The sequence below is a fragment of the Crocuta crocuta genome, unplaced genomic scaffold (genome assembly GCF_008692635.1).
Source record: "Crocuta crocuta isolate KB4526 unplaced genomic scaffold, BGI_CrCroc_1.0 scaffold96, whole genome shotgun sequence".
Lineage (NCBI taxonomy): Eukaryota > Metazoa > Chordata > Mammalia > Carnivora > Hyaenidae > Crocuta > Crocuta crocuta.
The window spans coordinates 8,713,976-8,726,770 of NW_027531522.1; the positions used below are offsets into that span (position 1 = coordinate 8,713,976).

Sequence of the window (12,795 nt, forward strand, 5' to 3'; positions counted from 1 at the left end):
TCCCTCTCCTGGGCTCAGTGTGTACTTGTTGCGTAGCCTGTCTGTGGGTGGAGGTGAGTTCAGGATCTTTCCACATCATCATCTTGAACCAGAATTCTCCTGTGTTTTAACTCCACCTTCAAAGCTAGCAATGTTGCATCTCTCTGAACATTTTTCTGTGGTTACTCATGTATCTCCCTCTGATTCTGACCTCTCTTTCTTCTTCAGAGAGCCTTTGTAGTTTGAGTCTTTCAACAAGTATGTCCATTGTATCTAAGTTGTCAAATTTCTTGGCATAAAGTTGTTACTGTGCTTTTATTTCTGTAGGACAGTTCATCCTGCAGCCTCTGTCATTGGTATTGGTGATTTGTATCTTTGTTTTTTTACCTGAGCAACGTGACAATACGTTTACCAATTTTATCCTTAAAACGAAACGGCTTTTGATTTCATTCTTTCTCTTTTATCAATTCCTGCTCTTACCCTATTTTTTTTTATAGAGGTATTTCTACCTCTATTTATGTCATGGAGGAAACTACTCTGCCTGGTATGAATATACCCACTCCAGCTTTGTTTAAATTAGTACCACTGTGTTGTATTTTTTCTTGCCTTTTTACTTTTAATTTGTTTACTTACATGAAATGCTTGTTTTGTAAATAATAAGTGACTGGTTCCTGCATTTTTCTTTCTTATTTTTTTCATATTGTGTTTTTTATATTTTTTGAAAATTTTACTTAAATCCAAGTTAGTTAACATGTAGTGTAATAATGGTTTCAGAAATAGAGTTTAGTGATTCATCATTACATATAACACCCAGTGCTCATCCCAGCAAGTGCCCTTCTTAATGCTCATCACATATTCAGCCCATTCCCCCACCTGCCTCCCCTCCAGCAACCCTCAGTTTGTTCTCTGTATTTAAGGGTCTCTTACGGTTTGCCTCCCTCTTTGTTTTTACCTTGTTTTTCATTCCCTTCCCCTATGTTCACCTGTTTTGTTTCTTAAATTCCACATATGAGTGAGGTCATATGGTACTTGTCTTTCTCTGACTTATTTCACTTAGCATAATACTCTCTAGTTCTATCCACGTTGTTGCAAATGGCAAGATTTCATTCTTTTTGATTGCTGAGTAATATTCCGTTGTGTGTGTGTGTGTGTGTGTGTGTGTGTATTTACCCATTCATCAGTCAATGGACATTTGGGCTCTTTCCATAACTTGGCTCTTGTTGATAGGGGTGCTTTAAATATTGGGGTGTATGTGCCCCTTCAAATCAGCATTTTTGTATCCTTTGAATAAATAGTACAATTGCTGGGTGGTAGGGTAGCTCTATTTTTAATTTTTTGAGGAATCTCCACACTGTTCTCCAGAGTGGCTGTATCACTTTGCATTCCCACCAGCAGTGCAAAAGTGTTCCCCTTTCTTCATATCCTTGCCAACGTCTGTTGTTTCCTGAGTTGTTAATTTTGGCTATTCTGACAGGTGTGAGGTGGTATCTCATTGTGGTTTTGATTTGTATTTCCCTGAGGACAAGTGATATTGAGCATATTTTTATGTGTCTGTTGGCCATCTGGATGTCTTCTTTGAAAAAGTGTCTATTTGTGTCATTTGCCCATTTTTTTTCACTGGATTATTTGGTTTTGGGGTGTTGAGTTTGATAATTTCTTTATAGATGTTGGATACTAACCCTTTATCTGATATGTCATCTGCAAATATCTTCTTCCATTCCATAGGCTGCCTTTTAGTTTTGTTGATTCTTTTGATTGTTTCCTTTGCTGTGCAGAAGCTTTTACCTTGATAAGGTTCCCAATAGTTTATTTTTGCTTTTGTTTCCCTCGCCTCCAGAGACATGTCAAGTAAGAAGTTTCTGTGGCTGAGGTCAAAGAGGTCGTTGCCTGTTTTCTCCTCTAAGATTTTGATGGCTTCCTGCATTAGATTTATGTCTTTCATCCATTTTGAGTTTAATTTTGTGTACACTGTAAGAAAGTGGTGCAGGTTTGTTCTTCTGCATGTCACTGTCCAGTTTTCCCAACACCATTTGCTGAAGAGACTGTCTTTTCTCCACTGGATATTCTTTCCTGCTTTGTTGAAGATCAGTTGGCCGTACATTTGTGGGTCCATTTCTGGGTTCTGTATTCCGTTCCACTGATCCCTGTGTCTGTGTTTGTGCTAGTATCAAACTGTCTTGATGATTACAGCTTTGTAATACAGCTTGAAGTCAAGAATTGTGATGTCTCTAGCCTTGGTTTTCTTTCTTAACGTGGCTTTGTCAATTTGGGGTCTTTTCTGGTTCCGTACAAATTTTAGAATTGTTTATTCTAGCTCTGTGAAGAATGATGGCATTTTTTTGATAGGGATAGCATTGAATGTGTAGATTGCTTTGTATACTATCCGACATTGTAACAATATTGTTCTTTCTATCCATGAGCCTGGAATGTTTTTCCATTTCTTTGTGTCTTCTTCAATTTCTTTCATAAGCTTTCTATGTTTTCAGGGTATGCATCTTTCACCTCTTTGATTAGGTTTATTCCTGTTTTATGGTTGTCAGTGCAGTTGTCAATGAAATCGATTTCTTGATTACTCTTTCTGCTATTTGAATCAGTATGTATAAATGCTACTGGTTTTTGTATGTTGATTTTATAGTGATGTTGTTGAATTCATGTATCAGTTCTAGCAGTTTTTGGTGGAATCTTCCAGGTTTTCCACCTAGAGTATCATGTCATCTGTGAGGAGTGATCATTTGACTCCTATGCCAATTTGGATGCCTTATGTTTGTTTTTGTTGTCTGATTACTGAGGCTAGGACTTCCAATACTGTGTTGAACACCAGTGGTGACAGAGGACATCCCTGTCATGTTCCTGACCTTAGGGGGACAGCTCTGTTTTTCCCCATTGAGGATGGTATTAGCTGTGGGTCTGTAGCTTACCGTATTGTACGTAGTTTATAATACATATACATTAACATGTAAAATATGTGTTAATTGGCTCTTTATGTTATTCCTGGTCAACAGCAGACTATTGGTGATTAAATTTTTACAGAGTCAAAAGTCATACGTGGATTTTCAACTGCACGCATGTTGTTTAAAGGACAGCTGTGTACATCTTTTACTTACCACAATCTGCCTTCAAGTGATTTATGTCTTCCCCCTTTCTGGCCTCTTGTCAGGCATTGATTTCTTCATATGTTATGAACTCTTCAATAAATTATTATTATATTTACTTTAAACAGTCAATTCCTTATTAAAGAGACCTAGGAAAATAAGAGTCTTTTGTATATATTTACACATTTCCCATTGCTAGTGTTCTTTGTTCCTTTGTATCAATCCAGATTCACTCTGGTTTCCTTTGGCTTCTGCCTGAAGGACCCTAGCATTCCTTGCTATTCCTTGCTAGGACCCTGCAGGCTTGCTAGTATGAATTACTTCAGCCTTGGAATGTCTGAGAAAGGCCCTATTTTTGCCCTCTTTTTTGAAAGATTTGCTGACTATAGAATTCTAGGTTGAGAGTCGCTCCAACCTGTCATGTTCTTCAGTTAATGACATTGTTCCATGCCTTCTGATTTGCCTTGTTTCTGACAAGTCTGTTGTAATCTTATTTTGCTTCTATATATGTGTTTCTTTCCTCTAACTACTTTTCTGATTTTTTTCCTTATCACTCGTTTAAAGAAATTTTCTAATTGTGTGTCTTTAGTCTTATTTATTTATTTTTTTTACATTTCTTGTGCTTTCAATTTCCTGAGCTTCTTGGATCTGTGAATTTATAGTTCTCGTTTGGAAAATTTGCCATCATAATTTTTTCTAAAAGTTATTGGTCTTTTCTCTCTTTTTAAAAAATTTTTAAAACATTTTTATTTATTTTTGAGAAACAGAGAGAGACAAAGCGTGAGCAGAGGAGGGGAAGAGAGAGAGGGAGACACAACATCTGAAGCAGGCTTCAGGCTCTGAGCTGTCAGCACAGAGCCTGATGCAGGGCTCGAGCTCACGAACCATGAGATCATGACCTGAGCCAAAGTCAGACAACCAACCGCTTGAGTCACCCAGGCGTCCCTTTTCTCTCTAAGATCATAATTTCCCATATATTAGACCAAATCAAGGTTGTGTCACAGCTGAATGATTCTTTATAACTTTTTCATTCAATCTTTTATTTCCTATTATATTTTATTTTCAATAGTTTATGGCTCTGTCTCTTCAAGTTCCCTAATCTTACTATCTCTGCCATATATCACGGGAAATTTAATTGTTTTCATCTAATAAATGGTATTTAAATAAAATTTTAAATTCTAACACATTTAGAAGAGAGGGCAAGATGGCAGAGAAGTAAGAAGCTCCGTACTTGCACTCGCGCCCATACATCACACAGAAAAGATCTGAGGCCATTGGAAACCTTACAAAACCTGAGAGATTGGAAGAAAAAGGACGCAGAATCCACTGAGAGAGCCTTCTAACGGCTACCTCAAGAAACAAGCTAGAGTACACAAGGTGGAGAGTCCCAAATATCACTACGAATAGGAAAGTAAAATAACCAAGGTCCCAACAAGAGAGGCCAAGGGATACCATTCAAAAAACACTCTCTGAAAGGATAGGCCCTGGAAAGTCAAAGAGTCTTCTTGGATATAGCAGCGCTCATAAATTCTAACACACTTAGTTTTTATGATAGAATTGTAATTTCATACTTCTATACTTTTTACGTTACGTTTTACCTTGGTGACTTAAAATACACTTGTGATTCTCATTGATTTAATTAGAAGATACCTGTATTTGGCTCTACTCTTTTTGTTTTCTCTTTCATGGATCTTTGTGAGACTCCAGTTCTTTTGTGACTTTGCCTGATGGACCCTGATACTCATGGTGCTCTGATCGTTGGCCTGTTTTGAATATGATCAAATGACTAAAACCCATGTGTTGGCAGTAGACAAAACCCTCCAGACAGGAGTGAATAGTTACAGTCTCATGTCTCAGTCTCATGGTTGAAGAGCCAGAAATTGACAGAGCCTTGGGTAGACTACTGAATGTGTACCTCTTTCCTCTTTTCTTTCTTCCTCCCCACCCCTCCTTTCTTCTTTCTTTGTTTTTCTCTTTTCTTCTCTTTCTCTTTCTTTCTTTCTTCCTTCCTTCCCTTCCTTCCCTTCCTTCCTTTCTTCCTTCAGCTTAACACTGTCCTGTAGAAACTCTGGGTATCTTCCACCATGTGGCGATAGGTAATATTCACTCCCGCTGGGAAGTGTCACATTTAGACAAAGCTTTGGGGCTAGAGTATATAGATCTCTCAAGCTCCTTGGTATACTAGGAACCATCGTAGGACCTGTGGGATTGAGATAAATCTGTTAAGGTTGAAAGTGTCTTTGCAACTAAAACTATTTTTAACTTCTGTGGTAGCTTTTTGCTTTGCCTCCTCCTTTATTACAAAACAGTCTTTCAAGATTTTCAGATTTTCTTAGTTGGGCCAATGGCAACCAAGGGAAAATAGTTTTGATTTATTGTGGCAGCACCAGTCAAGAGAGAGATAAGTGAAAGGTAGGTAAAGTTCAAGGGGAGAGGAGTTGCCAGATGGTTGATGACCTTCCCCACTGATAACAAACACCTGTTTGAGAACTAAGCTTTAGGGAGTCTCGTTTTGCTGGATGGGGTGGGGAGTGATTTCTGACATGACTCTTCACAGCCCTGTCCCTTCTCCACCCACCTACCACCCACACTCTGCGACCTTACTGCAGAGCCTTGATCTCAAGTAGCAGGCACCTAATGACTAAGATATTTATTGAAAGAAAATTTAAGGTTTTTTTCACTCAAAGGGGTACTTGCATTTTGAATGATAACCCTTAAAGACTAAAGGCTATTCTATGATTTAAGGAATTAATACTTAATAATGGAATTTTGGGTAGAGGGAGATTCACTGGGGTCTGGGATCCTGCAAAACTGTACCACTGAGCCTATAGATCTTTTATGCTGATATACATCTCTCTTAACTTAGTTTCATCTGTGTTTTTACTATTCAGAGTTAAAATTTAAGATGATTATTTTGGGGAAATTTTTTCTATATATCCCAAGGTATATCAGTCAACCTAGAGTATAAAAAAAATGACAGAGCATATATTTATGGTAAACATCTATAGGATGTATTTGTTAGTGAGTTACAGAAAAATGAAATGGCTGTAAGATATGAGTGTGAGTTGGGGTGCAGTCATGATTTATTTGTAATACTAGACTTACATGCAAATTGCACATTCCTATGTCAGCATAGTAATTCTTTCCAAATTTGTGTCCCTGGATTTTTGGAAATGGATACGATATTCAGTTATTTCTACATTAACTTATTTCGGAAAGGATTTAGAGAGCTAAGCTGGGTCGATTATAAAAGTATCCTTTAGGACACTTCATACATTTGTGTAGCAACATATGAGATGAGATCTTGGTTTTCTAATTCCACCAATTTGACTTTTAGGTATTTAGAGAGTGACTATCTTCAGACTATCAGAAATATACAGAGCTGCCCGTGGAGACGACAAGAAGAACAATATGAGAACTTTAGGTAAAATCCTTCTTCATAAATATTATAAGATTAAAAAAAAATGTCTTGTGTATTTGCTTTGTATGGGAAATGATATGTTGTTATAACACCCCTTCTGCGGCACTTAGCTCTCCTCCCCCATCTCCCTGTTTAGAAATTTAATTCTGTTATTGGAGTTAATGAATTACAAAAATCCTAAGTTCAGAAAGAAACTTTTGTTGGGCTTTTTATGATATTTTAGAAAACGTGGCTTCTTTTTTACACCATTTGCATTGGTATTTATTTATTTCATACATATGATACATATAACATCATATATACTATGATAGCATTAGCGCATGTTTGGAAAACATAGAGGGAAAGTGTCATCCAAGGTCCTACCGCTTCAGAACAAAAGCTCCTTTCTGTGCTTTTCCCTCTAGTTTCCTTATTGGCTCTTTCACACCAGCACCATTCGGGAGTGTGAGTTGCTACAGTTGATAACCCAGGGAGGTGCTCGGGCTGCCGAGAGCAGGTTGTCAGTTGGTGATTATAAAGCTGTGCTGCCCTTGGCTAACTTGGAGCCCGCCTGGACAGAAATAAATTGTGTCATGACGCCGTGCCGCAGGGGCATACGGATCCTTACATGGGACCCAGACTCCTGGGTGTACGGCCCAGCTGGACCGTTGTCTGTGTACTGGCCCGGCCTGCGGTGCTCTGCTCTTCTTTGCCCACATTCTGATTCTTGGCTGTGCATTCAACACATGGTTTGTTTGGTGCCAAGTTATTTTATCATGTTCCAATCCAGAAATATGTTTTTATCTTTATTGGTTCATATTTTCAGAATTTAAGCCTTAAGTCTTTTGAAGACCTTCTTAAAGAGACTGTTTTCTCCAGAGATTTTCTTTTATTTAAAAGTTTGGGGTTTTTTTTAAGCATTTTAATGTTTATTTATTTTGATATATATATATAGAGAGAGAGAGCAGGAGAAGGGCAGAGAAGAGAGGCTGAGCTGTCAGCACAGAGCCTGATGTGGGGCTCAAAATTAACGAACTGTGAGATCCTGACCTGAGCCGAAGTTGGATGCTTAACCGACTGAGCCACCCAGGTGTCCCTGCCTGATATAAGTATAGCTACTCCAGCTTTCTTTTGACTTCCCGTAGCATGATCTATATTTCTCCATCCCCTTACTTTTAATCTGAAGGTATCTTCCAGTCTAAAATGCGTTTCTTGTAGATAGCAAATAGATGGATTTTGTTTTTTTATCCATTCTGCTACTCTATGTCTTTTGATTGGAGCATTCAGCCCATTTACATTCAGTGTTATTATTGAAATATGTGGGTTTAGAGTCATTGTGTTCTTTGTGGGATTCATACTTGTGGTGATGTCTCTGGTATCTTGTGTTCCTTGCAACACTTCCCTCAGAGAGTTCCCCTCAGGATTTCTTGTGTCTCCCTCTCTCTCTGTTCCTCCCCCACTCACTCTTTGTTTCTCTCTTAAAAATAAATAAACATTTTAAAAAATTAAAAAAAAACAGATTAGACTTGAAAGACCCCTGTGACCAGGAAACCGGATAGAAAGTTACCCGGACAGTTGTAACTTAAATGATCACAGGGTCCATGAATGGCCAAAGAATCTGGTTTAGAGAGACTTTTCTAGCTGTGCAGAAGAGACAAAAGAGGAAGAGGGAGACATTGAAGTATTGAGCTATTAAAGATGAGCCCAAGATGATCAGCTGGCGAGACTAAGAAGTGACACCAGTCACCAAAGTCGGGGGTAGAAGAACCCCTCCTTCCAGCTGTGAAGTTGCTTTTGCTTGTACCTCCCGCACATAATACAAGGCAAAAAAGTATACTAAACAAAGGGCACTGTGTGAGGGCTCTGGCGTGCTACCAAGGCATGGGGAATTTTCAGGAATAAAATGCAGAAGAAAAGGGAAGCCAAGGAAGGTGAGGCCTACATTTGAGGCCAGTTTTCCTCACAAGAAGCTTGCGGATCGCAAAAGCGAGAGCATGGCTGACCCACAGAGGAGCCGGGCTGAGCTTCCGGCCATCACCAGAAAAGGCCCATCTTCTGAAGGAGCAAAGCCCAGGTATGAGTCATTTCCACCCTCCATTGGATTTAGACCTTCCCTAAGTCCAGATGTCTGATAGAAGCAAAAGCAAGTCCTCTCTAGGAGAAGGGAGCCTCATTCTGAGCCTTATGTGATCTGTGCAAATTGTCACATATCTGGCTCAATGAAAAAAGTAATTCTCTTTAAAGGGTTTTTTTTTTCTCCTTTTTTACCTTTTTTCTTTCTTTTTTTAATGATAAAAATCAAGAGTTTTCCCATCCAAAGTGCTTGAGAATCACTGCTATGAATGATGCCCCATAGAGGCTGTGGACAAGGATGCTGTGCAGACAGAATGGCCATTTCACCCTTGGTACGACCTTTGTATAAAAGGCACACTGGTAACAGTGCCGATTCCCCATGGCCTGTCTGTCCCTCCAGGGCCAATGTATGTAAACATCTGGGACTCTAACACCGTTGGTTGTCATGGGAGAGAATCGTCCCAGTGACATTTATTTATTTACTTGAGTATTTATTATATTGTAATTTCCTTTTAATGGGCACATTTGTAAACTGAATTATGCACGCCCTCAACAGCAGTCTGTGCAATTAAGTAATAATAAGCGGCCCACTCTCCTACATTTTTGCTAACACAGCTGGCCCAATCTGGGGGGTTTCAAGCTTCCTGGTAAAATTGGTAGTGTAGAAACACCTCCTATTATTACAGATGGCCGGCGCTCCATTTTCTTTATGTGAGCGTTTTATACCGAATTGAAGAAAAGTGAAATGTGACCCTTAAAAAGGTGGTAATACAATGTTAACAGGAATTCTAAAAGATGCATTCAATTATGATGAATCTGAACAAAGGTATATATTCTAAATTCACCTCCAGCCTGATTGTTGAAACTCTCAACTGTTGACACCAAGGGGCTATTGGGAAATCGTGGGACTTCTCTGGCTGCATAATCTAAAAATAAGATGGGTTTTAAGAGTTCTTTTTCTTTTTCTTTTTTGGTGTTATTTTGTTTTATTTTTGAGAGAGAGAGAGAATGAGCCAGGCAGGGGCAGAAAGAGAAAAAGAGAGAACCTCAAACAGGCTCTGCACTGCCAGCATGGAGCTCAGTGCAGTGCTTGAAAGTCACAAACGGTGAGATCATGACCTGAGCCAAAATCAGGAGTCGATGCTTAACCGACTGAGCCACCCAGGCGCGCCTAAGGCTTATTTTTCTTAAATAAATATGCTACTTGCTAGAAGAAGAGATGCATTTTGTTAACAAATATCTGTTTAGAATCTACTATGTGAAAGCACAGTAGACCCCCTCAGCCTGGTTCAGTGCAGGGCACAAAGTAGGACCTCAGTAAATATATTTCAAACAAATGGACGCATGAAAGAACACAAGGTTTCCTTACCAACCTCAAAGAAGCTGTAGTCAGTTTAGAAAGATAAAAAATAAAACTAGGAATACTTATGATTCAGCATCAGAATGAATGATTTCTACAAATACTGTAATATATCAGTGTGGATATAATTTCGTGAAACGTTTTGCGGAAAGAGGCAGGACTTGCGTGGTGACTTGGAGGATGCCTAGAAAGGGGAGGGGTCCTGAGGCCAGGAGTAAACATCAGTCAGTTTCAGGACCAGCTTCCCTGCAGCTGGTACTAGGGGTACTAAAGGGGTACTAGGGAGGGGCGCCTGGCTGGCTCAGTCGGTGAAGCATCCGACTTCAGCTCCGGTCATGATCTCACAGTTTGTGAGTCCGAGCTCCGCGTCAGGCTTGCTGCTGTCAGCGCAGAGCCTGCTTCGGATCCTCTGTCCCCTCTCTCTCTGCCTCTCCCCACCTTCAAAAATAAATGAACAAGTACAACAAATAAAATCTAAAGGGTATTTGAGATAGAGGGAAGACGTGCAGGTGAGTAGGGGTGAGCCCAGGGCACACAGAGCTCTGCTGATCTGAGGAGAGCCCACGGACTTCCTGTAGGCACCCCAGAACCTCGTGGAGATATTCCTAGCAAGGGTATCCCATGATGGGTTTATTATTTTAAGGAATGTGGCTGCTCAGAAAACTGTAATGTGAATCGGAGTCCCAGGAGCGAGTGAACAGACTGAAGAAAGCCAGACTGATGTCGGGGCTGGCCGTGGAAAGGTATTCTACTCTAGATGAGCATCTAGAACATCAGTGGTGGTTGTAAAACTATCAAGGAAGTGACACTCGGTGGCGGACTCTTTGGCAGCACGGTGTGCCTGATTTACCTCTGTATCCCCAGAGCCCATCACAAAGAGGGAACCCAGCAAACAGGTGCAGTAGACGTTATGGAAAAATTAGCAGGACTTGGTTGCTTACTGATTCCTGGGTTTCACATTGAAGAAGCCTAAGAGAATTGAAGACAAATGTGAAATGTTGAGACTGTTTGACTGGATTAATAGCAATGCTCGTGAAAAGCAGAAAGATTTCAGGGGGAAATCGCTTTTGAGAAGACGAAGCCGCGTTGAGCAGGCTGTGTTTGAGCAGACACTGAGGCGGCCAGATGCAGAAGACATTTCTTTCATATTAATGTTAAGGGAAATTGGACTCTCGTGAAGAGGAAAGGTGAGTGCAGGGTGAAGCTGGCGTATGTAAGAAATGTGGCCCTCTCTGGTGGGGAGTGACAGAATGTATTCAAAGTGTCAACAGGAAAAAAATCTGCAGCCAAGAATATTCTATCCAGCAAAGCTGTCATTCAGAACAGAAAGGGAGAGAACGAGTTTCCTAGACAAAAGTTAAAGGAATTCATGACCACTAAACTAGTCCTACAAGAAATATTAAAGGGGACTCTTTGAGTGGGAAGGAAAGAGGGAAGTAGGAGGCATAAAAACAGTAAAAAACAACTGTATCTGTAAAAATCAGTGAAGGGACTCACAAAAGAATGTAAAGTATGAACACCCTATACCTGAAATGTGAGGAGAGAGGGGTAAAGGATGGCTTCAAACATAAGTGACCATCACCGTAATACAGACTACTGTGTACAGAACATGCTACAGACAAACCAAACAATAACCCCAAATCAAAAATGAGTAATAAATATGCAAAAAATAAAGAGAAGGGAATACAAGTCTATCATTAAAGAAAGCCAGCCATAAAACAAGTAACAGAATGGCAATAAATACATGCCTATCAATAATTACCTTGAATCAGGTGCCTGGGTGGCTCAGTCGGCTAAGCATCTGACTTCGGCTTAGGTCATGATCTCACGGTTCATGGGTTCGTGCCCCGCGTCTGGCTCTGTATTGACAGGTCAGAGCCTGGAGCCTGTCTTCAGATTCTGTATCTCCCTTTTTCTCTGACCCTCCCCTGCTCACACTGCCTCTCTCTCTCTCTCTGAAATAAATAAAACATTAAAACAAAAAAGTAAAAATAAAATCATTACCATGAATGTAAATGCCCTAATCAAAAGGTGTAGAGTGACGAACAGACAGAAGAAGAAACTTCTATGTGCTCCCTTACAAGAGACTCATTTTAGATTCATTTCAGACTTTGGGATTTTATTGCTTGTTTCATCTTCCCTGTAAGTGTCATTACCATAAGCTTCCGTGTGACACTCCTGCAGAGTTATCCCTCCCTGTCATCTGGACATTCCCAGTTTCAGTGATGCATTGGTGTTTCTGTGAGATCCCACTTGACCCTAAAGAGGGATTTAATAAGCAAGAGTTGAAGATGTCCTACCTTGTCCTACCTTCTGTTTTGCTCTTGGCTCTCATTTTATTTGTCTAGAGCTGCACAAAGTTAAGAATGTGGAGCTGTCTGCCTTCAATTTTTGAGAGATGGAGACAGAGCACGAGCAGGGGAGGAGCAGAGAGAGAGGGAGGCACAGAATCTGAAGCAGACATGAGGCTCTAAGCTGTCAGCACAGAACCAGATGCGGGGCTTGAACTCCTGAAACCACAGGATCGTGACCTGAGCCGAAGTCAGATGCTTAACCGACTGAGCCACCCAGGCACCTCTGCCTTCTGCTTTTAAAATCAATTGATTCTCCTGTTACCATTCCGCCCCCATCCCCACCCCAAAGCATGAGCCGATAACATATATAATAGATTTGCAGAAAATCGAACGTGGGTTTCAGTTTGAGGAAATACTGCTCTTTGCATTCTCTCCCTCGTGTTTTTAGAAACTGATGGGTAATCATTTGCTTCAGCAGGATACTTAGATATTTGAGAATCCTACCAAGGTGCTCAAATTTAAATTAAACATGGTATGAAGTGCTCCCTACTTTTCTTTCTCCACTTCCCCTGCATGACCTTTGAAGACTCCTTTGCA

General features: G+C 40.2%; 1 protein-coding gene across 1 annotated transcript in view; it reads left to right on the forward strand.

The window, feature by feature from the left end:
- The first annotated feature begins 6,414 nt into the window (after positions 1-6,414).
- The window catches only part of ST8SIA6 (ST8 alpha-N-acetyl-neuraminide alpha-2,8-sialyltransferase 6), a 41,601-nt gene continuing 35,220 nt past the window's right edge, over positions 6,415-12,795 (forward strand). Inside the window, exon 1 of the mRNA XM_077772454.1 lies at positions 6,415-6,495. The gene's annotated coding sequence lies outside the window, so the exon portion shown is untranslated. The remainder of the gene's footprint in view (positions 6,496-12,795) is intronic.